This window comes from Chelonia mydas, chromosome 2 (genome assembly GCF_015237465.2).
Source record: "Chelonia mydas isolate rCheMyd1 chromosome 2, rCheMyd1.pri.v2, whole genome shotgun sequence".
Lineage (NCBI taxonomy): Eukaryota > Metazoa > Chordata > Testudines > Cheloniidae > Chelonia > Chelonia mydas.
The window spans coordinates 194,056,796-194,080,140 of NC_057850.1; the positions used below are offsets into that span (position 1 = coordinate 194,056,796).

General features: G+C 44.1%; 1 long non-coding RNA gene across 1 annotated transcript; it reads right to left on the reverse strand.

The window, feature by feature from the left end:
* Window positions 1-7,957: 7,957 nt before the first annotated feature.
* On the reverse strand, window positions 7,958-19,115 carry LOC122464333. The gene is made up of 3 exons (XR_006288275.1): window positions 18,908-19,115; window positions 13,777-13,780; window positions 7,958-7,968 (listed from the first exon to the last, which is right to left on the reverse strand). It is a non-coding gene; the product is annotated as an uncharacterized LOC122464333 (long non-coding RNA).
* Window positions 19,116-23,345: the final 4,230 nt, after the last annotated feature.

The window sequence follows — 23,345 nt, forward strand, 5'->3', positions numbered from 1 at the left end:
CACAGCCTCGGCGACCCCCAGCACCTCGGGCCATAAGTCGGGGGAGAACAGGGTCGCCACTCCAGCCGTATGAACTGTGAGATGGCTAAAGTAGACCCTGTCCCCCCATTCCAGCCGCCAGCTATCTTTGGCAGCCAGACCCATATGGGTCTCCTGCAGGAAAACCACAGAGTACCCCCCTCCCGAAGAAAGGAGAGCACCTGGAACCTGCGGAGTCCCATCCTACAGCCCCGGGTGTTTAATGTTGTGATGGTGAGAGGTGCCATGAGGAGGGCTGGGGGGGATCCTAGCCGGCATGGATGCTCGCGGTTCCCAACGGGTCGCGCAACAATCCGTGACCTACTCCATAGGTAATTAGGGAGTCATGGAAGAGGCAGACCAACTGGTAGGCCGCGGCGGCTTGCTTCCCGGTCCTTTTACCCTCCCCCATGAGGGCCATCAAATCCTCCGGGCCGTGAGGGAAGTCCCCCACATCGCTGGAGGGCGAGCTGCACCTTGTTATGGGAGCCCCAGACGTCCTCAAGGAAATCCCGCAGCTCCTCTCGCAGCATATGGGGGGCCGGGGTCACTAGCCCCCGGCTTTCCACTGGAGGGACCACTGACACAGCCCCGTGGCCCACCGAAATGGGCAGGCAAGGGGCAGACCCCCTCAAACCCTTGCTCGATTGGGGGCGGCGGAGGGAAGATACGACTCGGGACTGGGAAATACAGAAGCCACTCCCTGGGGGCTATCCTCTAGGAACGAGGAGATGACGGCCCCAGGGGCAGCAATGATAGCACGGGAGGTGGAGGGGGCAGGGGCAGGGTTGACATCAGGGGCAGGGCAGGGGTCCAGAGTAGGGGCAAGGCAGGGGCTGGGTGCAGAGTCAGGGAGAGGGGCAAAGGCAGGATCCTGGGCCCCAGGAGCCAGGCCGTTGGGAAATGGCCCCTCTCGCTTGGGCGCAGGGAGCTGGTGGCGGGGCGGGGCAGGGGGCCCTCCGTGATGCTGGGCTCCGGCACCACGGCCAGCGTAGTAGCCACAGCATCTTCAGTGGGGTCCCTGCCCAGGAAAGAGGTCAATCGCCCCACGCCCACGAGGGACAGCCCATGGGGCTCGGGTCCCAGCCGTATCGCACCAGCGGTCGCCTCGGTGGGCTCGGCGGCCAACAGCAGGGTGCCACTTGTGGCCGGGCAGATGGAGGAGCCTGGGGAACCCTTGGAGGCGGGAGCAGAAGCAGCAGTTAGGGGAAGGAGCATGGGGAAGACAGAGCCGGGGTGAGGTCGCCCAGATCGAGGCCTGCTAGCAGAGGGTCGTCCTCCCCCGGATGACTGGGGTCAGACCCAGGGCCTCGATCTCCTCATAAATGGAGGGGAGCTCTCCTTCCACCACCCTGGAGGTCTCCCTGCTAGCGCCCGAAGCGACGCTCGCTCCGGGGCTCACGGGGGTTCCGGATGGTAACGGGGCAGGTGGGGCTCCATCGGGGGCCTTTGAGGGAAGGGACTCCAATGGAGGGACAGTACTGCCCTCCTGTGCTGCCACGTTTTCCCCAGCCAGCACCAGGGGGTGGCACACGCACGCGGGCAAGGCAGAGGGCTCGGCATCGGTGCCCCTCTTTCTGGTCTTCTGGGGGGCTTCCGCATCAGTGGAAAGGAGTGGAGCTTGAGCCCTCCGCTTGCCCCGCTTCCCCAGGACTAGGGCCCAGCCCTCCATGGCATCATCGGGGGGCCGGCTAACAGGGGTTGGGTTGGGGGGCAGAGGCGATGGCTCAGGGACCATGGGAGGCAGCGGTGGGGCGGAATGAGAGAGGGAAAATTCCCCCTGGGGCAGGCCCTCTCCCATGCTCGGCGGTATCCCTGCCGCACCCTCCTCTAGGGGCCCCGCCGGATTGTAGGCAGCAAAGGCGGGGCTCTCCCGCTCGTCTGGGCGTGCTGGGGGGAGCGCCCCTTGGGCCTGAATGGGAGCAGTGATGGACTGAGTAGGAGGAGGGGCAGCTTCGGGGGCCGGGCAGCCAGGGGCGCCGGCGATGATGGGGCCGGCGCCCCGCTGGGGCTCAGGAGTCCCAGATGCCTCTCCGTGCTGGGCCAAGGGGCAGTCCCTTCGGACATGCCCCATCACCCGGCAGAGGTAGCACTGGGCCTCCCCCGTGGAATAATGCACCCGGTAATGGGCCCCCAGGGATCAAAAAGGACCCCTCAAGTGCCTCTCCGTCCCGCGCTGCTGGCGGCAGTTGCAGCTGCACTTGCCGGCGGAATGAGAGGACGTGACGGAGGGCAGGGTCCTTGCAGCCCAGTGAGAGAGGGCTCAAAACAGAGATGGGCTTCCCCAGGGTATAGAGGGCAGGTAACAGGGCGGCATTGGGAAGGAAGGGAGGGACGGAAGTCAGGACCAGGCGGACGCCCAGGTCATCCAGCAGCTCCAGGGGGACGAACACGCCCCCCACTGCCAGGTCCTTCTCCACCGCCTCTTGGGCAGTGGCCTCCGATGCCAGGAAGAAGACCACCTTTCCGTACATTTTGGAGGCTGCCACAATGGCCGTGGGCCCCACCGCCTTCGCCAATGCCCGCACGTAGGTCTCCACGTGGGGCAAGGCGGGCACCAGGAGGCAACGGACGCTGTGCTTCCTGGTCATGGTGGGAAAGGGGCCCCGGCCGCTATAGCTGGTAGCGGAGGCGGTGGGCGGGAGAGATGACGGAGCAGCAGGTGGGGGGGCTGCCGCCACCTGGGCCTACGCCCTGGGGGCCGGGGAGGGACACCCGCAGAGCTGGCGGGGGGAGCAGCAAGGCGGGACGCTGTGGCCGGTGGCGGGGCCGTGGCAGTGAGGGCAGTCCCTGCCATGGAGGGCCTGGTCTTTTTGGCAGGGCCCTTCCCCTTCTTCTTACCCTGGCCCTTCCCGCCGGCTGCAGGGGCTCCCCCAGAATCTGAGGGGGGGAGGGACGTGGCAGCAGTGGAGGTCACCCCGCTGCCTGCCGCTGCCGGTGCCCCGGAGGGGGCGGTGACAGGTGGTTTGGCAGCGGTGGTTGAGGTAGAGGCATGGGGGGGTGACGGAGGGGCAGGCAGGGGAGGGGTATCTAGGGCTGCTGGAGGAGGGCGCCAAAAGGGATGGGCTGGACAGGGGGGCTATCAAGGGCTTGTGGGGGACAGTCACCGACTCAGGGTAGGAATCCGGCTCCTCTAGCTGCACTAGGGGAGGAGCGTCATAACATTTGGGGAGTGCAGTGAGATCGGGGCAAACTCAAACAGGGAAAGGGCACAAGCACATGGGAGGGGGCATGGGCGCACTGAGTAAGGGGCCAATCAGGGCAGGGGTATCACGTGGGGAGGGGGGAGAACCAGGCTGAAGGCAAGACAGGGAACCAAGGGGCTAACTTCAGAGGCAGGGGCAGGGCAAACAAACAAAGGCTGCAGAGGGAAAAGGGTGAGGCAGGCAAACAAACTGAAGCCAGTGAGGTGCTGGGGTAAAGGGGAAGGCAAAAAGGCTGCAAGGGGCAAAATGGGGCAGGGAGCCAGGGACAAAGCTGGGGGCTTGCTGAAGAGGATCAGTTCAGGATGGGGCGGGGGGGGGCACATGTGCCCACATGCGCTTGCAAAAGAGTCAGTGCAGGCTGGCTGCTGCTTCAGGCCCAAAAGGTGGTAAAAGGGGGCGGCAGGCCAAGCAAGCAGCAGAGTCCCAGAGGCAGGAGCTTGAGGCAGATGGTAAGTGTCTACTGGGAGTGGTGGAAGGGGCAGCGCTGACGGTGGTGGTTGGGGGGACGACGACACAGATGGACTGGGGGGTAGGCTCCACACCACACCCCGTGTCCCCACAAACACAGTCAAAACCCCCACCACAAGAGCGCAGTTCAAAAGTCACTCAGCCTTCAAGCCCCTTCCACAGTGGCCTGCAGAGTCCCTGTGCGCTCCCCAGCACCAGATGGCCTCGTCCCCTCCTCCTTCAGGGTCCAGCAGCTCCCAGGCAGCAAAGGCAGCAGCAGCCCCAGGCAACAGCCCGGTGGCCAGGTAGGCACAGACCCAGGCCCTCCCACTACTCTGGGTCCCAGCTAAGGAACCCTCTGACTGCAGCCTCCCTGCCCCCCTTCTCTTCTCCTGCTCATCTGTCCTCCCTAAGCCAATTCCCCTCTGGCCCCTCACACCCTCTAGGGCCTTAGGGCATCAGGGTTTCATGAGACAGACCTTCTCCCTTGGAGGTCTGAGAGGGACTGCCTGCTCCTTTCCTGGGCAGCATTTATATAGGGCTGAGCCTGGCCCTGATTGGCCGCCTCCTGCTCAGCCCTGATTGGATCATCCACAGGCCCTCTCTGGCTGCCGGTCCACGCAGCTGCTCTGGCCAGCCCTAGCCCAATCTCTCATGGGGTGGGGCTGCTGCCCCACCACACTGACACATCGGTAGGAGGAAAGGATAATTCCACTTTCCTGCTCATTAGCTTCTCTGAGACTGCTAACAAGGGACCTTATCCTGCAAACACCTGTTCATGTGAGTAGTCCTTACCTATGTGTATAGTCTAATTAAATGGGATTAGTAGTAATTAGGACCACTCGTGAGTAAGAATTTGCAAAGATGGAGCCCAATAGTACCAGGAGTCATGACACTTCTCTGTGTAGTGTGTGGGCTATTTGTATCTTTGTCTAGATCTTCACTTTACTTTCTGTTTCAGATTCTCTTTCCAAACCAGTTGGGTGGTCCAATAGGCATATATTTTTATGCTTCTAAGTATTTTCTAATGACTTACCTTTGAAATGAAATGAAACCTTATCCTGAATTGTAGCTGTGATTGGTTTGTTTCTTTTTAAGCACAAAATTATATTCTTCCAGTGACTGTGTCCTTTCTTCCATCCCTCTGGATCTTATTTCAAGCTTATCAAACAGATGATTTGAGTCAATTTTAAGTCCATTACCTATCTTTTTAAAGTTATAGTCTTATGAGCTATATCTCCACCATCCAGCCACACTTTTGTCTGAGTTGCTATTCTGCAAAGCATGAACCCAGAAGAAAGGCATGAACAAATGCTCAGCCAAGACTAGCTCTGCCATGAGGACAGGAAAAAGGAGATGCGTAGGCTAGCAAAAAGTTCAGTAACTGTTTATGTGGGACACAGCTACCAGGGTAGACATTTGCTTGTATGCCTATGGGGGTAGAACCACTGGAAGTCATCAAGTACCTAATGTTGTTTCTGTTACCAAATTTTTTCCACAGTTAATCAGTTGCTCTGACAAATAATTTCTTTGTAGGAATATTTCCAGAGGTAATTGCTTTTGCCTTTTTTCAACAACTGAGAAGCAGTGTTTATTCCCCAAATCCAAAAACAAAGTGACATTTCTTTTTGTTGGACTGTTTCTCAAATGCAATATATTTTCAGAGTAGCAGCCATGTTAGTCTGTATTCGCAAAAAGAAAAGGAGTACTAGTGGCACCTTAGAGACTAACCAATGAAGTGAGCTGTAGCTCACGAAAGCTTATGCTCAAATAAATTGGTTAGTCTCTAAGGTGCCACTAGTACTCCTTTTCTTTTTGCAATATATTTTTTTACTTAATAATAAATATATTAAAGCACAGTATGGAACAACCTTGGTTTAAGCAGGCACAGCTCCATTGATTTCAATGGTTATTTCAGGACTGAATTTGGCTATGTATGTCTTTTTTTCTATGAATTGTGCACAAAGGTAAGTATTTTAGCTTTTTACAATAAAAAATGAACAGAAGTGAGTAATGTGTAATCAATAGAAGAGACTCCATTGACTTTAGCAGGAGTTGGATAGGACTCTGAGAAAACTGCTTTGTTCTATTCTACTTATGTTCAGAATTCCTCCAGCTTTGTACAGGTTTTGAAACATTCATATGAAGTTAAATATAAAGTGTTTCAAAAAGTACAAATCACCATGCTTGGTATGTGATTTTAATATACTAGAATCCTCTTATTGCAGCTAACAATCTCATAAGTCCTATTCCTTACATCCCCACAAGTCCTACTGAATTAATGTAAACATTAAATACCCAAAATATATACATAAACTAAACAATCCCACCCCAAAATTAGATGTCTGTCCAAGAGTACCTCAAGCTAATTTAAGAGTTAGTACATTGTAAGTGAGGTTTAGTCATGCCTAATTAGCAGGACAGCAATAAGAAGGAAAAACACAGTAGATTTTCTCAAATAGTTGAGGCAATGATGTGAGGTTTCTATTAAGTCTGAAGAAATGTGCTAGATCAGTGGTTCCCAAACTTGTTCCGCCGCTTGTGTGGGGAAAGCTCCTGGTAGGCTGGGGCAGTTTGTTTACCTGCTGCGTCCGCTGCTCCAGGCCAATGAGAGCTGCTGGAAGCGGCACGGGCTGAGGGATGTACCGGCCGCCGCTTCCAGTAGCTCCCATTGGCCTGGAGCAGTGAACTGCAGCCACTGGGAGCCGCGATCGGCCAAACCTGCGGACGCGGCAGGTAAACAAACCAGGCCCGGCCCACCAGGGGCTTTCCCCGCACAAGCAACGGTGGAACAAGTTTGGGAACCACTGCGCTAGATAATGGCAGAACCAAGGATTGGTGAGAAGGGAGCAGAAAGTTTGGCATATCATACTGACTGTCAGACACATGCAATTGATTTTAACTTTTACATTATCTAGGAGGGATCATTAGCAGCCTTGCTTTCTGCTTTCTTAGCAGTGAAACAAGTATGACTTTATTACTGGCAGCAGCACAACTACCTTTCAACAGGTGCTTTGTTCAGACTCCTTAGTCTTGGGTCCATATTTCATTCTGTCTCACACAGATTGTGCCTTGTCCCGCAATCTGTTGCATTCAGTTAATATCAGAGGTACAAAACTATCAGAGATAGTTGTGGAACGGCTTACTGTTGAGATACTATTTTCACATCCGTTGAAGACTGCTGCCAGTTTCTTTTCTGCTGCACTAATGTAAACCTGGAGGGAGTCAAAATTGGACTTGCAAGCAGTTCTCCTTTATAACCTTACATAGAGAGAAACTGCAGCTTCTCCATAATATCCAAGACTGTTAAATCTGATAGTGTTATAGAGTCTGTATGATTTGCCTTTTTTATATAATTATAGATAGAAATTATATTAAAATTTGACATTTGTTTTTGAAAATTCTTAAAATGCTTATAGGACCACCAGAACCATTATTTCTTTTCCTTCTAAGCAAGTATTTCTATCTGAAATCATGGAAAATAGAAGAAAAACTGTGCCCCTTTTCCTTAGTAGAGAAACCGTTTAATGGGAAACTGCCAATATTTTGTTATGACATTCTAATAGTTTGCCATAGCAAACAAATTCAACCATTTGATTAAAAAAGCCATATTACATGACCACAAGGATTTACAAAGTACAACTCCTATTAATTACATAAACTAAGAAGTTGTAAACATGTAAAATGCAAGACCTATGACCACAAAGAAGGAATCAATAAATTTTAGTCTAAAGGCCAAAATTCTGTTCTCCTATATACTGATGTAAAACCAGCATGGAAATGTTTGAAGCCAATGCAGTCAATCTTCATTAGAATTTCATAACAAAACCTATAACTCATTGATCAAAGCCACCTGTTCTTCAACATACATGTCCTTTGCAGGTACCAAAAATCTGGGTGCTAGCATTGACTGTCTGTTCAAAAAGATGTAAGGTGGGTGTTATTGGCATATTGGTGCATGGCATCTCATAACTTTGGGGCCAGTCAGGCTCATTCTCTCCCATAGCTGCCTTCCCTAGTTACCTTCTTGCCTACTATCTCCCCACCTACTGGCGCCAGAGCTATTAAGCCAATTTCTTACTCATGGCTGGATCTTCTTCCATCAAGTAGTAATAGGTAAGAATAGTATTTTAAGCTTCTGCATGCTGCTTGTGGAGACTTTCAGCATCTTTTGACCCACTAGAAGAAATACTTAACCTAGGAGAGAGACAAATAAAAGAAGCTTACAATTTAAGGGGAGTGAGGGGAGGAGAGAGAGAACAGAGGAACAAATTAGCCTAAACAAACTGTAGTGACACTGGAGAAAATCACCACTCTTACAGATAAGAAATTTGTTGGAGATAATAGTAGTTACTACCACAGTAATAATAAACCTGTTTGGTCCATGTGTAAAAGGTAGGAAAAAAAAGAAACAAAGCAATTCAATTTGGCTTTATCTTTGCAAACTTAAAATTGTGAAATCCTGGTTCTATTAAAATCAAAGGAAAAACTTCCATTTAGCTCATTAGGGCCAGGATTCCAATCAAGGTTTTTCTGATGTAAGTCCAATGTAAATTGGACCAATCTTGTTTTGTAGCAAGTGGTAGTTTTACCACCAACTTCAATGGCAACAGTATGGGGCCCATTGATTTGGCCTTATCCTGAAGTTAATGAGAATATTGTCTTAAATTAGGTCATAGTCCATCCTCACTGAGATATAGTTCACTTTCTATTTAATAACTTTCTTTTTTTATGATAACAGGATCAGATCCATTATCTGTTTAGAAGTGAAATAATTGTCTTTCAATTCGCAAATTAAGGAATGCATAAAGTGATGCACTATACAGTGTGCTCAACCATACTGGGCTAAACCTATTCCTGGTGTGGTTCTCACTGACTTCTGAGGAGTTTCAGTAGAATTGAATTTTTCCCATTGTTTCTAAACCAGAACAGAAACAGGGTTTTGTAAATCAGGCTTTTGTATGATAACATTTACCAAGTTTATCTTAAAAGGATTTTAACTAAAGTCAATTAGCAATCTGTAGCCAAAATGTGTCTTAAGAGGGATGAAAATTTTGTCTAAGATGCTGAAACAAAAATGCTAGAAGGTTGTGACTGTCTTTTAATATTTATGTAATCCCTCTGACAATATCAATCTTATTTTGTGAAAACTTCCTTGTAACAGAACCTCTTCTTCAAAGGAAAATACAGCCTAAAGGGCATACATGAACTTCATTTCAAAAGCCTAGAGAGAACTTCTCATTGAGATTCTTCGAAATAACTGGGTCTCCTTTCTTGAAGGCCAATTAGCAAAAGAGTACTATAAGATTGGAATGTAAGAGTTGCCAGGATCTTAAATTATTACTGTAGTTTTGAAAGAAGAAATAGTTCATACAGAGATGTTTCCATATACTGTGTATGCTATCCAAGAATATGCATTCCATTTACTGTACAGATATGCATCCATTTGTGGAGTTTGGCAGGCTGAGAATTCTGTACATACAGATCTGGCTTTTTTGTTTTTCTACTTGTGTTTTGGCATACAATAATATACTGTATGTTACTGGTATATATTGAAATATGTTATCAAATATGTATTTTATTGTATTATTGTGATTTTAAAAAGAACAACATTGTAGTCAAAGATGCACATTAAATTCCCTGACAAATCTTTATGAAGTGTTAAGGTTGACATTGGATCTCAGTGGAGTACAGTAAATATCTAAAGTATTTATACACAAATAAATTAAATAGACTGAAGTAACAGCGAACAGATCTACCCAGTTTCCCACTAGCACTAGTAATCTCCCACTATCTTCCCACTCAACCTTCACTTTGCCCCCATGTTTTGTTTTATATTCAGAATGTTAATTTTGTATATTGTTTTGAAAGCAGTAAATCCGGGGTAAATTATTTCAGAATTTTATAGATTATAATAATTTGTCTAATTATTTATTATAAATAGTTGTCTAATTGGAAAACAACAAACTTCCAGGAAAGTATAAAATCTCATTTCCTGTTCAAAGGCTCTATGTCCAATATACAATAGTAATAACATTTACTGTAGAAAAATGACTCATTAGTTGCTGCACAGTACAGCTAATATATTTGAAAATACAAACTTGTAACTGGATGTTGACTTTGCATAAACCTAACTGCATTGGTCTGTTTGGTAAAATCATTCTAATTATATTCATAAACATTCCCCTCCACCTATATCTAACACTATGGGCTTGTCTTCAGTTTTTTGCTGCTGTAATGAAATTGTCAGAACATTGTTACTTTGGACAAACATTAAGTGATGCCCTGCGTAACCAGTTAATCTCTAGATTTTGCAATGACCAGGTCCAGAAGAAGTTACTGACTGTATCCATGCTTACATTCAAAAAGGCTATTGAAGTATCAGTTGCAATAGAAACCTCAGAAAAGGATTTTTTGGAATTTAGTGTGAACCGAGAGGCTAATCTCCTTAATTGGCAAGACAGGGGTTCACGGGGATGTAAAGAATTTGTGTGTGGCCATTGTGTGGAAACTACACATCAGGTTATTTGCAGAAAGTGTCAGAAGAAAGGACACATTACCTGACCTGTTGTACAAGTCAATGACCAGCAACACAAAGTAATCATACATCCAAAAAAAAACACATATGAAGACTGAACTTAAAAAAAGGACAGGAGTTGGGAATTTATAATGTGGAAAAAGACAAGAGCTCTAAAGACACTGACCAAGGCCTAGCCCTGTACATTTAATCAGAAGCTTGAGTCCGAGATGGCATCAGGGTCACACCCTGGATCGAAGGAGTTTCTATGAGAATAGAGCATACCATCTCACTGACTGCTGCACTTTGTCACAACTTCTTCCGGAAGAAACCTTCACAGTTTTTTTTAAAGATTTGTACTGGGAGAAAAAAAAAGTTAGTTCCAAAAGGAATATGCCAGTGAAAGTTCAAGTAGATGGACAATCAGTTTTATCCTTGTATGTGATTGAAGAGATGTATTCTCCATTATTTGGCAGATCTTGGCTTGAGAAGCTCAAGGTGAATTGGACTGAGATCAAAGTGATCGTAAAAGCACCTTAAAATCTTCAAGAAATACTGGACAGGCATTCCAAATATTTTGAAAGAGAACTTGGACAGATGAGAAAAGTATTGGTGAAGCTCACTGTTAAGTCTGACAGCTAGCCAAAATATTGCAAGCCCAGAGTTGTGCCTTATACTCTGAAGCCTCTGATGGAAGCTGATTCAGACCATTTAGAGAACACTGGAGTCCTGTCATTGGTTTTACACAGTGAGTGGGCTACATTCATCATACCAGTAATCCAGCAGGATGGCTCCATCAAAATTTGTGGAAATTTCAAAGTGACACTGAATCCAGTTTTATGTGCAGACCAGTGTGCATTACCTCCTATTGGAGTTTTGTTTGGGAGGACAGTGTTTCAGTAAACTGGATTTGCTCATTCATACCTACTAATGGAGATTGATCTGACATCTCTCAAAAATCTGTCAACTCTCAAGAAGGCTTATTGTGTTACAACAGTTTGCCTTTCAGTATCACATTGGCCTCCCCTGTTCCAGAAAGAAATGGATGAGATTCAGATGGAAGTGAATGGAGTTAAATGTTTGGATGACAGCCTCTTTTTATTTTGTGAATCGTTCAGAGACCAGTCCCATCATCTGTTACAAATTTATCTGGTACTCCTAAATATTCACCAAGTACTTAGAATGAAGCACTGTCAGACTGAGTTTTTCATCTTTACTGTTTGCTATTTATGGTGTGTTTGGTCACATGATACTCTTTCTGCTCTGACTGGATGACTGAATTTCTTTCTAAGGAGAATAAAACAAGCCACATGTTGGATAATGTGCTTCCAGTAACAGTATTTAAAACTCTAAGGATTCACAAACATTTTCAGGCTTACACACTTATTAGTGAATCTACACATTTCAACCAGCTCTACTGAAGACTTTATTTTCCAAACTTACAATAGCTTTCTATAAAGTTAATACATATTTTAAGATTAAATCTGCATTCTTTGAGTATCCCAAATTTCCATTGAAGTTAATAGGAGTCTTGTATGCTAAAGGAGTGCATAATGAGGCCCAACATGTTGTATTCATTTCTCCAAATATATATTTAATTTTTCTAAAAAGTTTACTCCATGTGGATAATGCTAGAATAATAGCCAATACAGTATAGAATCCCATTCATCAAAGCACTCAAGCATGTGCTTAACTTTCAACACATATGAAGTCTCAGGGAAATTAATGGGACTATACACATGCTTAAGCATGTGTAAAGAGCTTTCTTCTGGGTTGGGGTCATAATAAGAGGGGGAAATAACTCATAAGTAGTCTTGGACAAAATTAGATTTTTTTTTAAAAAATGACAAATTATATTAATATTTTAAAGCTTTTTTAAAAAAAATTTCAGTTGTGGGAAGTTATGGGGGGTAGGTAATAGAGTTGGTCAGGCAATTGCTTAATGACCATAAACAATGAGATTCAAAAAGTTAAAGCTTTATAACCAGATAAGATGCAAATTAACATTGGATGTCAAAATATACTGTATAAAGATCTTTAAATCAAACTAATTACACAAAATAAGAAAATGCTACTTGAGAATCTCTGTAAATTTTGATTATCAATGTTTTTTCTTCAGTTTGTGTGTGTACTGTGAATGCAACATTTACCACCCTTTACTGATCAAAATCTAATCCTTCTTAGCCTACATTTAAATAAGGATGCAAGTTTCAGTTCAAACTTCCAATAGGCTGCAATAGTGAGGAAAATTATTTAAAAATGACATTGGCACTGTGTCTATATTCAACATAATATCAAAACCACAGAAAGGTCTATTAAAATCTTTTTCTCATGTTAAACTTGGAACATAAAAAGCCAAGGGCCTGTTCTGCAAACCTTTGGTTGCATTAATAAATACTTACTCAGCCCCAAATCCTGAAGTCCTTACTAGGTTCTCACTAAGTCTTTACTCACGCAAAATTCCCATTTGACTTCAGTAGGACTTAGAACTAAGTAGGGTCTTCAGGATTTGGCCCAAACTGAATTTTGCTGTGCTTTTTTCATATTTAGACTTCAGAAATATGTATCTAACAGGAAGCATGGGAATACTACCCCATGTTTAATGTGCCATATGTTTGTCATATTCTTGAAATATATTTTTGTTATGGTGCCTAAAAGTTCAACAAACTGTGGTTTAGCAAATCTAATAACTGTATCTATGGCAGGACACTTTTACATTGTCAAATATTGTTGATCATCATTCACTCCATTAAATTTCATTTCAAGTTATGTAGATAAGAAAAAATTATTGAACCTATCAGGATATATAACACTTTTGAAGTGTACTGTGTTTAACACATAGCAAGTACTCAGTCCTGTAACTTTCCAACTGACAGGTAGTTTCACTCACATGAGCAGCCTCTGAAATGAATAGAACTATTTGTATGAATAAAAGTTTGCAGGCTTGGAATCATACTTTGTCAGCCAAATTTTCAGCCAACTTTGACCTGGCCTTAAAGTTTACATGCACAAAATTGCTCCTGCAGCTGTTTCTGCATATATTGGGCAAAATCCTGGCTCCACTGAAGTCCCTGGCAAAATTTTCGACTTCAGTAGGGGAAGGATTTCACTCAGTCTGCTTGTCTATACAAATAAAGTAATTGCAGGTGCAAAAATGAAATCACTTATTGACAATGTCTCCTTTTTGAGTAAACAATTTCACCAGCATAATAGAGCAATCATGGTAGAAGGATTTTCTGTACTTGTACCAGCACCTTAGAAGATGAATATTTTATATTTTAACATTGTAGGCCTTTTGTTTCTGATCTTGTATAGTAGTGCTATATGAGACACTTTTGGAAGTGAAGAGGGACAATGGGTATGTAGGATTGCATACCACTATTTATGTTCTTATTTTGCTTGCACTGCTGCATTAGGATTTGTATTGAATTTGAGTTCTAGGAACATATTTAGACTTGTATTCAGAGGTAAAGTTTCTGTGTGTGTTAAAGCTTTGGTTTGATAATTTTGTAGCAAAATCGTTGTCTCCACTTTATTTCTGTGGAGGAATGGGCGGGGGGGGCGGAGTTCTGTCATTAAATTTAACACATCACTGGAAACCTGACATTTTTTGTCCACCAGGATAAGAGTGATTGCCTCATTACAAGAAGTTGTGACTCCTGGATCATAGAGCAGGAGCCGTTACAATTATAATTGTTTTTGTATTAGCATGGACCTATGAGTTCCAGAAATGAAGTTGAAATACCAAAGCCATTTCAGAAGCAAAAACTAAAAATCCCCACAGTGTGTATCTGTGTACATAGGACCTCTGAAATGTTTCAGACTATCAAATATGAACAGTTGTTTATCTTACACCCCTAATCTTCAGAAACGTCATATGCAAATAGAAAATGATTTAGTGGGAGCTACATGTTATGTGTATGGCACTTCTGAGTTTTATTTATTAAAAAAAATCAGTTAAGTGATTACTCACTGTGCACATCTCTATTTGAGTTGTCTGTCTTAGAGAATCATATGGTTCTTAGGTAGGTATGGTCATTTTCATGTACTTCTAGAGTCTTCAGACCATAAAATCTTAGTTTAAAATATGTGTTTGGAACCCACAAAGCATTAAGGACTAGTGTCCTTCTATCTCTAGCCCATAGAAAGGGGCCAGTTCAATTGTGCTACTGCAGGAACAGCAGTGGGAACTCTGCCTGGCCTTCTGAGAACAGTGATCTGCAACTGCCCCTTACCAATAGCATGTTGTTGTTCTCTATGCCAGCTCAGACGCTCCGAAGGCAAAAGCATCACCCGTTTCTATTCACTTCCTTTCCACATATCTGATGAAGTACTAGGCATGCAGCCCCTGTTTTCCCTTCCCCCATAATGCTTGCAGAGAAATGCAGGAAAACCATTCAGGGTGTGGAAGGTATTACTTTGATGAAGGCTATGTGATCATATAGGTCAAGCCACAATATGGCCCTAAGAGTTTTGACTGGGGATGCGGCCACCTGTCAGAAAAGGCTGACATAAACTCCATTCTAATATTCCAGTCACTAACGTGCAAACAATTTTGGACTCTGCCAGCTGTGAGATGTGCCAATCAATTAGAACATGACCTGACATGCATCATAATTCTGAACATTGCCAGCATCTGTCTTTTACTCCACGCCTAGATAATCTGCGTGTGTGTTTGTATGTGTGTGCGTAACAAAAGAGTTTGCACGGCAATAAAGTACATTGCCTAGTGTACTGCTTAAGGCTCAGATTTCATCCTCGCTTTTTTGCCCCCCACTCACCCTCCATAGACATGAAAGACCATAAAAAGCAGCAGAACTGCCACATTTTTTTGTATGCAGTGTTGTAGCTGTGTTGGTCCAAGGATGTTAGAGAAGCAAGTGGTGAAGTAATATATATTTTTTTTATTAAATCAATTTCTGTTGGTGAGAGAGACAAGCTGCTGACCTTCCACAGAGCTCTTCTTCAGGCCTAGGTGTGTTCTTGAGGTGGCTATCCCATTCCACCACTCATGCTGCTGTGACTACACTTTTATTTTTAGTGCACTAGCTCAGTCAGCACTAGTGCGGACATTCAAGCTGGAAATTACACCTCCAGCTCCAATGTATACATACTTGGAAGCAGGACTGCAGCTAGTGGCTTAACAAGTATGCAGAGCCATTAGCCAAAACTCCTGTGTGTTTGGTGGTTAGGGGGAGGTGAGTTAGAAGTTGGGGGGGGGGCAGATGATGGGTATTATTTATACAGCCAAAATTGTTGCTATGTACTCATCATGGATGATTCTATTCCCCTATTCTCTGTAGAGATCTATTATACGTTTACTTGAGTTTTGCTCAGTCCTTCAGGAATATGCCATACTTGTGATGAGTGGGCTACTAAATGGATGTTTCTTTTTAAAGTCAGCTGTTTTAGCTAACATACCCAGGACAATGTTTCTGTGCTAGCAGTCTCCATTGTAAGATCAGGGCCTAGTCCCTTGCTTGAGTGTCTCCTTCAGGGAGCTGACTCCCACTGGAGTCTTTAAAATGGCTAATCACAGTATGAAGACTAACGGTATATGTTCAAATAATTGTGGGAATTCATTTTCGTGTTTACATGTGTGCAGCTGAAATAGTGATGCTTTTTCAAAGGATTCAATAGTTATGAAATGAGTTGGGGCTACCAGTCTTTCTGGGCAGGAAATATTTTGTGTATATATAGAAGCTGTTAGGGATTTTTGTACACAGTTAATTTTAGTGAGAATTTTCAAAGTGTTGTAGCTGGCACTTCTGGTTCCATATTCTTCAGCATTTCTGAACAGAAGCAACTAGAGATCATTTTTTAACCAATGTAGTCCAAATTGTTTTAACACTTACGTAATGTACTTAAAACCAATATAAATAACATTTTGGTAAACTCATTGATTAAACAGTAAGGTGAATTATCAGAAGGAGAGAGATTCAAACAGACTAAACTAGACAATTCATGTCCATATGCTTATTTGTAAACAGTGAAGAAGTCTTCAAGGGAAAAATCATAAATCCATCTATCAGAGTCACACATGATGAATTCGTATTACAATATCTTATCACCCCTGGGTTGATAGTGAAGTGCTCTCTTAAAACATGACGACTCTTCCTTAAGGGCCAGAAATATACTGAGCAATGTGGTTCTACTGGGAGTTGTGAAGGATGCTCAAACCTGAGTATCTTTATTACATTTTTGTGCTAATGTACAGTTCAGTAAGCCTGTTGCTTAAAGTCACATTCAATGAGCATTTTAGCCAGGACAAACAAGGCCCAATCCTGGAGTCCTTACTCAAGCAAAACTCCAATGGTAGGCAGGACTGGATGCTTGATTAACCCTTGGCATAAATCACAGTTCAGATCCCCTTGTAGCATAAAGTCGTCTGGATTTACAAACAATCTGCTGCCACCTGCCTTATGTGAGAGGTGCAAGACAGACTAAAGTTGGAGGATGCGTGGCCAAGAGATTCAGTGTTTCAGTGCACACCCTTTGTAGCATCGGGCAGTAGGGTTCTTATGGAGATATGAATGGAAACTAAAGTTGCCCCTGACTCACAGAACCTCCAAGAAGGTGGCAGGTATAAAACAATCAAAACTTCTCGGGAATATGACTCCTCCCTGGAGTCAATGGACCTGTTTTAGTAATGTGCAATTTATACATTCATTCTCCTCCTGCAATGAATAACTCACTGGATCAAACTCAGTCTTTAATTCAACCACTGTAACCCCATTGATTTCAATTTCAAATAATTTTGAGAACTAAAATTATCACCAACAACAATCGTTCCATAAAACATGAGAAATACATTCCTAAACAGTGACAAGGAAACATCTTCATTATAGAGATCAAGCCAACTGCTATGGCAAACTGACAAGCAACATAACAACTTAGTCTGTTAGAATTACAGATGACACCAAAATATGCGTGAGAAGGAATAAAGAAGGAGGGGGAATAAACAGTTAGATATGTCTGCTTGCTTGGGAATTAAGAGTTTCAGGGAAAAAATATATTTAATCAGGAGAAGGAAAATAGGAAGGAATGCCCTCCCTTACTTTTTTCCCTCTGCATGTTTTTCTTTAAACTCCTTGACAGGAGTATCTATAGGTTGAATTTAGCCCTTGATGCTTTACCTTTCAATTCTTCATACAGAGATCTACACTGATTGATTTTTTTTTCTATATCTTAAAAACCTGTTCCTCAAGGTCATCAAAAGTGACCAATAGGTATTTAGTAGCTGCTCCAATTTGCCTCCATGGGATCTTGTTCCCCAAACATTCTGAAGATCATCCTTTTTCTGATACAAGAGGTATTTTATCAGCTAATATGAGTGCTTAAGAAGCACTTCAGGAATAACCCATACGTCTTGGGAACTTATCTATTTTGTACAGTAATTGTGGGTTTCAGGCATCTAAAGTTGCCTGACCTGAATGGAAGCTACTCACACAATTTTTGTTTACTTAATGTGCACCCTTTGTTCTTGTCACTCTCCACCTCTTGTTTGAGAAATGCTGAATAGTTGTGCACATATATAAATATATGCACCCTTTCTGTAAATATTTTATGAAGCAGTTTAGAAATGTACTTGCATGAAATGTTTCAAATATCTAGCCATAAGAGTTACATTGCCATGTGCTAAAATATCTTGAATCAAGCAGAAATGCTAGGAAAAATGAACCTTGGATTAGAAATGTCCTAGGTATTCATTGTATTGGAAGGAAAGATGAAAATGTGCTGATACCTTTGTTCCATGGTAATATCATCAGATAATGGATTGAGGGGATTGTGATTTAGGTTGTGTGTATGTGCAAACAGCAATGAATCCTATCAGTGCATTAGGATTTGCCAATATAGTGTTCTGAGCATTATCTTCCTAAGGCTGAGATCCTCTCCTCTGCACAAAGCCTGAGTAAATGGGCTTTCTGCAAGCAAGTTCTATAGGAGAAAAAACTGCTCCAGCTCTGGCCTGCAGAGGGGCAATTAAGATGCTCTGTGGTCAGTACTGCAGCATACGGGCTTTCTGAGCCTCTATATCAACTTTACTTTTTAACATAATGTAGGAATTTGGCTTGTGGGACTCTGAGGGTGGGATTCACTTGTCACCCTGCATGTCATTTTGTCCACCCCCTACTTCCCAAGTCCCCTCTATGGTATAGTAGATTCCAATGGGACTCAGCTGGGGAGTGCAGATACCATACATGGATCTTCTGCATTCTGTCCTGCATGGTGGCAGTGTACCTCTTCATGAGCTTTTGGGCTATGCATCTTGCACAACAACAAAGTAAGCAGATTTGGGCTGAACGAAGCACACAGATTGGTGGGGGTATGGAGAGCAAGGTTATAGTTTGTACACAAGATGCTGCTACTGCAGTTTGCAACCTATTTTTGAGCTGGTCTCATTCCTCCCTAGTTTCTGGTGGTAGAAGTGACATGCTGAAAGTTGAAGACTTCTGGAAAGTCCATGAAATATAGGAGTAGGTGATCTGGGAATGAAACTTCGTGGCTATCCAGCTATGACACCATTTCTTCTAATTTATTCAGCTCATTACTAAATTACAGTGATTGTTTGTTTCTTTATTTATTTGCTCCAACCCCTCAGACAGAGACAAACACCTACAAGATCTCTATCAAGCGTTCTTACAACTACAATACCCATCTGCTGAAGTGAAGAAACAGATTGACAGAGCCAGAAGAGTACCCAGAAGTTACCTACTACAGGACAGGCCCATCAAAGAAAATAACAGAATGCCACTAGCCATCATCTTCAGCCCCCATCTAAAATCTCTCCAATGCATCGTCCAGGATCTACAACCTATCCTGAAGGACGACCCATCACTCTCACAGATCTTGGGAGACAGGCCAGTCCTTGCTTACAGACAGCCCCCCAGCCTGAAGCAAAGACTCACCAGCAACCACACACCACACAACAGAACCACTAACGTAGGAACCTAAGTGGCAATTCTTCAAGAAAAAAAATTCAAAAACAGACTCCAAGGAGAGATTGCTGAATTGGAATTAATTTGAAAACTGGATACAATTAACTTAGGCTTGAATAGAGACTGGGAGTGGATGGGTCATTACATAAAGTAAAACTATTTCCCCATGTTTATTCCCCCAACACACACTGTTCCTCAGACGTTCTTGTCAACTGCTGGAAATGGCTCACCTTGATTATCACTACAAAAGGTTTCCCCCACCCCCACCCCGCTCTCCTGGTGGTAATAGCTCACCTTACCTGATCGCTCCCATTACAGTGTGTATGGTAACACCCATTGTTTCATGTTCTCTGTGTATATAAATCTCCCCACTGTATTTTCCACTGAATGCATCCGATGAAGTGAGCTGTAGCTCACGAAAGCTTATGCTCAAATACATTTGTTAGTCTCTAAGGTGCCACAAGTCCTCCTTTTCTTTCTTTATTCAAGCTCCTAGATGCAATGTTCTGACTCCACCATGCACATTCTTTTTAGCAGAGCATCTTTCTAATCTTTCAAGAATGTCCCCAACTATCAGTAGCAGAAGAGGCACGTTTTCAGAATTCTGACTCCTTGGCAGTACGTATCCCCCCTGCCAAAGGAAAAGAAACTCCATCCCAAGCACAGAGAGATGGTATCCCAAATTCATATACAGTCATACATGCCTAACCTTCTCCCGCTTAAAAAAAAAAAAAAAAGCAAATGTGGTTAACATTCTGCATAGATTGGTGTCCTCCTAATAATCAAATTCACTTTAAGCAATGTGAAAACATACTTTTTAAAATTGTCTTTAATCACCAGTGTGTGCAGGGATACATTTTTTTTCTACTGGTTTAATATGACTTATACCACTTTGCCAGGGAAAATAAATCAAGTGAACGCATGAAAATGTTATGTACATTTTGAATTAAAAACTAATGAACAGAAAACACACAAAAGCAAATGAAAACACACTTCTAGTTCTACATCAAAAAAGTGAAAGTATGACCGATCAAATACTCATTTGTACTCTTCTCTCCTGTCACAGAGGCGCTCTTCTTCTCCATCACACCTTCTGTTAAGCTATATTTTGATTAAATATGGATAATCATATGGCCCTCTACCTCATATATACCACACTGTACAAAAATATTCTAGAGTGTAGGAGGGCTCCTGCCCTTTTCATTCCCTCAAAAGCAAAATATAATCTTTTTAAAGGGGGTAATAAACTCCCCCCCCCAGCCATGGAAATTTCCACAATATCTTATCTCATTATACAAGACAAATGTAAGTATATGCGGTCTCAGTTGGCATCATGCTCTGTTTGGTTTTTGATTTTGGTTTGTTTTGGTCCTGTTTTTCCTTTATCCTTTCCAAGCATTTCAGGATATTAATTCTATCTAACCTGCTACAGTATTTTTCCTTTCCACTCCCTTTCTAAGCTATCTACAACATCCCTTTACGATGACTCAGCAGCACTTCTCCAGTCTCCTTTTTAAAGTTATTCTTAGGGCTTGTCTTCACTTAGGCCTTGTCTACACTACAGGGGAAATTTGATCTTAGCTACGCAATTTGAGTTACACAAATAGTGTAACTCCAATATAGCTAAGATCTACTTACTGTGGGGTCCACACTACACGATGTCGACGGGAGACGCTCTCCCGTTAACTCCTTCTACTCTTCTCAATCCGGTGCAATACAGGAGTCAATGGGAGAGCGATCTGTGGTTGATTGATTTATTGGGTCTTCACTCGACCCGCTAAATTGACTGCCGATGCATTGATCACCACTCATCGATCCTGCGGTAAGGGCTTGTCTACACTTACCAGCGGATCGATGAGTGGTGATTGATGCATTGGCAGTCAATTTAGCGGGGTCTAGTGAGGACCCTCTATATCAACCACAGATCACTCTCCCATCAACTCCTGTTCTCCACCGGATGGAGAAGAGTCAGGGGAGTCGCCATTGTGTAGTGTGGACCCCGCGGTAAGTAGATCTAAGCTACGTTGATTTGAGTTACGCCATTCACGTAACTCAAATTGCGTAGCTTAAATCGAATTTCTCCTGTAGTGCAGACAAGCCTTAAGTGAAGACAAGCCCTCAAAATAATTTTAAAAAGGAGATTGGAGAAGTGCTGTTGAATCATAGTAAAGGGATGCCCTCCTTTCTAGTTAGGTTATTGAGTTTGTGCTTTTTTTAAAAAAATTCCTTTTTGATATTCAATCTTATAAGAATGAGGGCATTAAAGATAGGGCGACAAAGTTATGATAATGATGATCCCTTAATATCTTTCTGCATGAAGTCAGTGCAGTAATGGAGAAACAGACTGAATACAGTGTCACAAAAAAACTGTGGTGGATCCTTAAAGCAGAGTTAATTTTCTTTAAATATAAAAGTCACTGGGACTTCTACGTGCCCTGTGCCTGCAACCCACCATGACTAGTAAGAAAGTTTTCTCAAATGCTTGCTGAGAGGAATATCTGCTGGTTGCTCGAAGTAGAGCAATTTTTAACACCAGCTGCGGACCATCTTTTTGGTGCTGCTACAGTAACTATTATAATTTGGCCACAGGTATAAACACGCAAGAAGGAATATAAACAAAAAGTTATACACCATACAGTTACATTACCACTCAGGTTACTAGTAAAAGGCACAAATAGCTCTGAAATTTGCTCAGGACTAGGCTATCACATTTTTAAATGTATTTTTTCTTGCATGCAAAATTTGTTTACTTTTTTTGTGTCTGTAATTTACTAAACAGCACATGTTGACTTTAAACAGACAAACACAATTTCCAGAAAACTTTACACTTCCAGAAATCAAAGCAGGAATGAAGAATATTGACCAGCTCTGGGATCAAATGATTGTTTTGTTAAAAATATTTAAGGCCACAGCCAAAGTAAACGGAGGCTCATATGGGGACATTCCAAAATTCCACTAAAGCAGTGAGTGATCTAATCGGGATGATTGTCACGCCGTGTGTATGAGAGAATTTTTTAACTAAGAGGCAGTCATGTTCGGTTGCTTGCCACTGGGGCTGGGGGGAATTATGTAGAACAAATATTGTCGATGGGAAGGGATAGGTAACAGGTGTTTTTCTTTAAAGGGAGTGTAGGAGCATTTGGTAGCTGAGGGAGAAGGGTTATGTTGAGTTATCTGTGGGTGTGGAAGGGTCCTAGCCCTGGAAACCTACTCCAGTTGATTGTGTCCCTCTCTTCCACTCATACATCTCTTCCTCTAGTTAAAGCTGAACTTAAGCCTTAGCTGCCTCTCTGCTAGGAAACATTGTGGAACATGCCAATGAAGCTGTAGTGTGCCATGAAGGCAGTAAAGCAGGGGCCCCTTAAAACTCTGCTTTTGGGCTCTCTAGGCTGCACTTGGGGCAGCCAAGGCCTAAATTAAGCTTTCAAGGTAGAGCATCCCTTTACAACCACGGGCTTCCAAAATTTCCCTCCGGGTAACATGTGCCTCCTTCAGGGTGAGGGTAAGCTCCAGTTTTGCTCTGATTATGCTGGCATACAACACAGGGGGTGTTTGTGGGAGCATGCCCTTAAATGAGGATAGGCACTATCTGGTGATCATAGGAGTTGGGGGTCTCCGTGCTGCATGGCTGGCTTTTGACAGTGGGGAACCCAGCGAGCTGTGGCTGGGGGCACAGAGGGGGATGCCACCAGGCACTGCCCCGTGAGTTACTCGTTCCTGGAGGAGCTCAGAGGCCAGGGCTGGGGATGGCATGCGACCCGGCTTGCGGCCGGGGCCTTGCGTGTGGCAGGGGAGTCTGAGAAAAGAGGATGGCCGCGGTTATCACCCCAGAGGGGGAAGGCAACACAGAGGAGGAATGTAGCCGCTGAGCCTTGGCACTGCCTGTCAAGGCTCCCGCCTCCCTCCCCATCTCCCGCGCTAGTGCTAGCGCCTTCCCGGACCCCAGCGAGCCCCTGTCATGTCGGTTGTTTTGTTTAGCCCGGTCTCCGCGGCTCGCTGCGCTCGGGGGAGGCGGGGAGCAAGTTGCAAGGCGCTGAGCCCGGGCCCCGCGCCCTGCCGCCCCTGAGGTGGCCCCGCGCCGAGTGCCCGGGAGCCGGGCAGCGGCCAGCCCGCCCGCTGCTGATTGACATCCCGGCCGGAGAGGAGGCGGGACCGCCGGGACCACTCTGCACGAGCGGCTGTGAAGCTCCCTCCCCTCTGGCATCTCTCCTCCCGAGG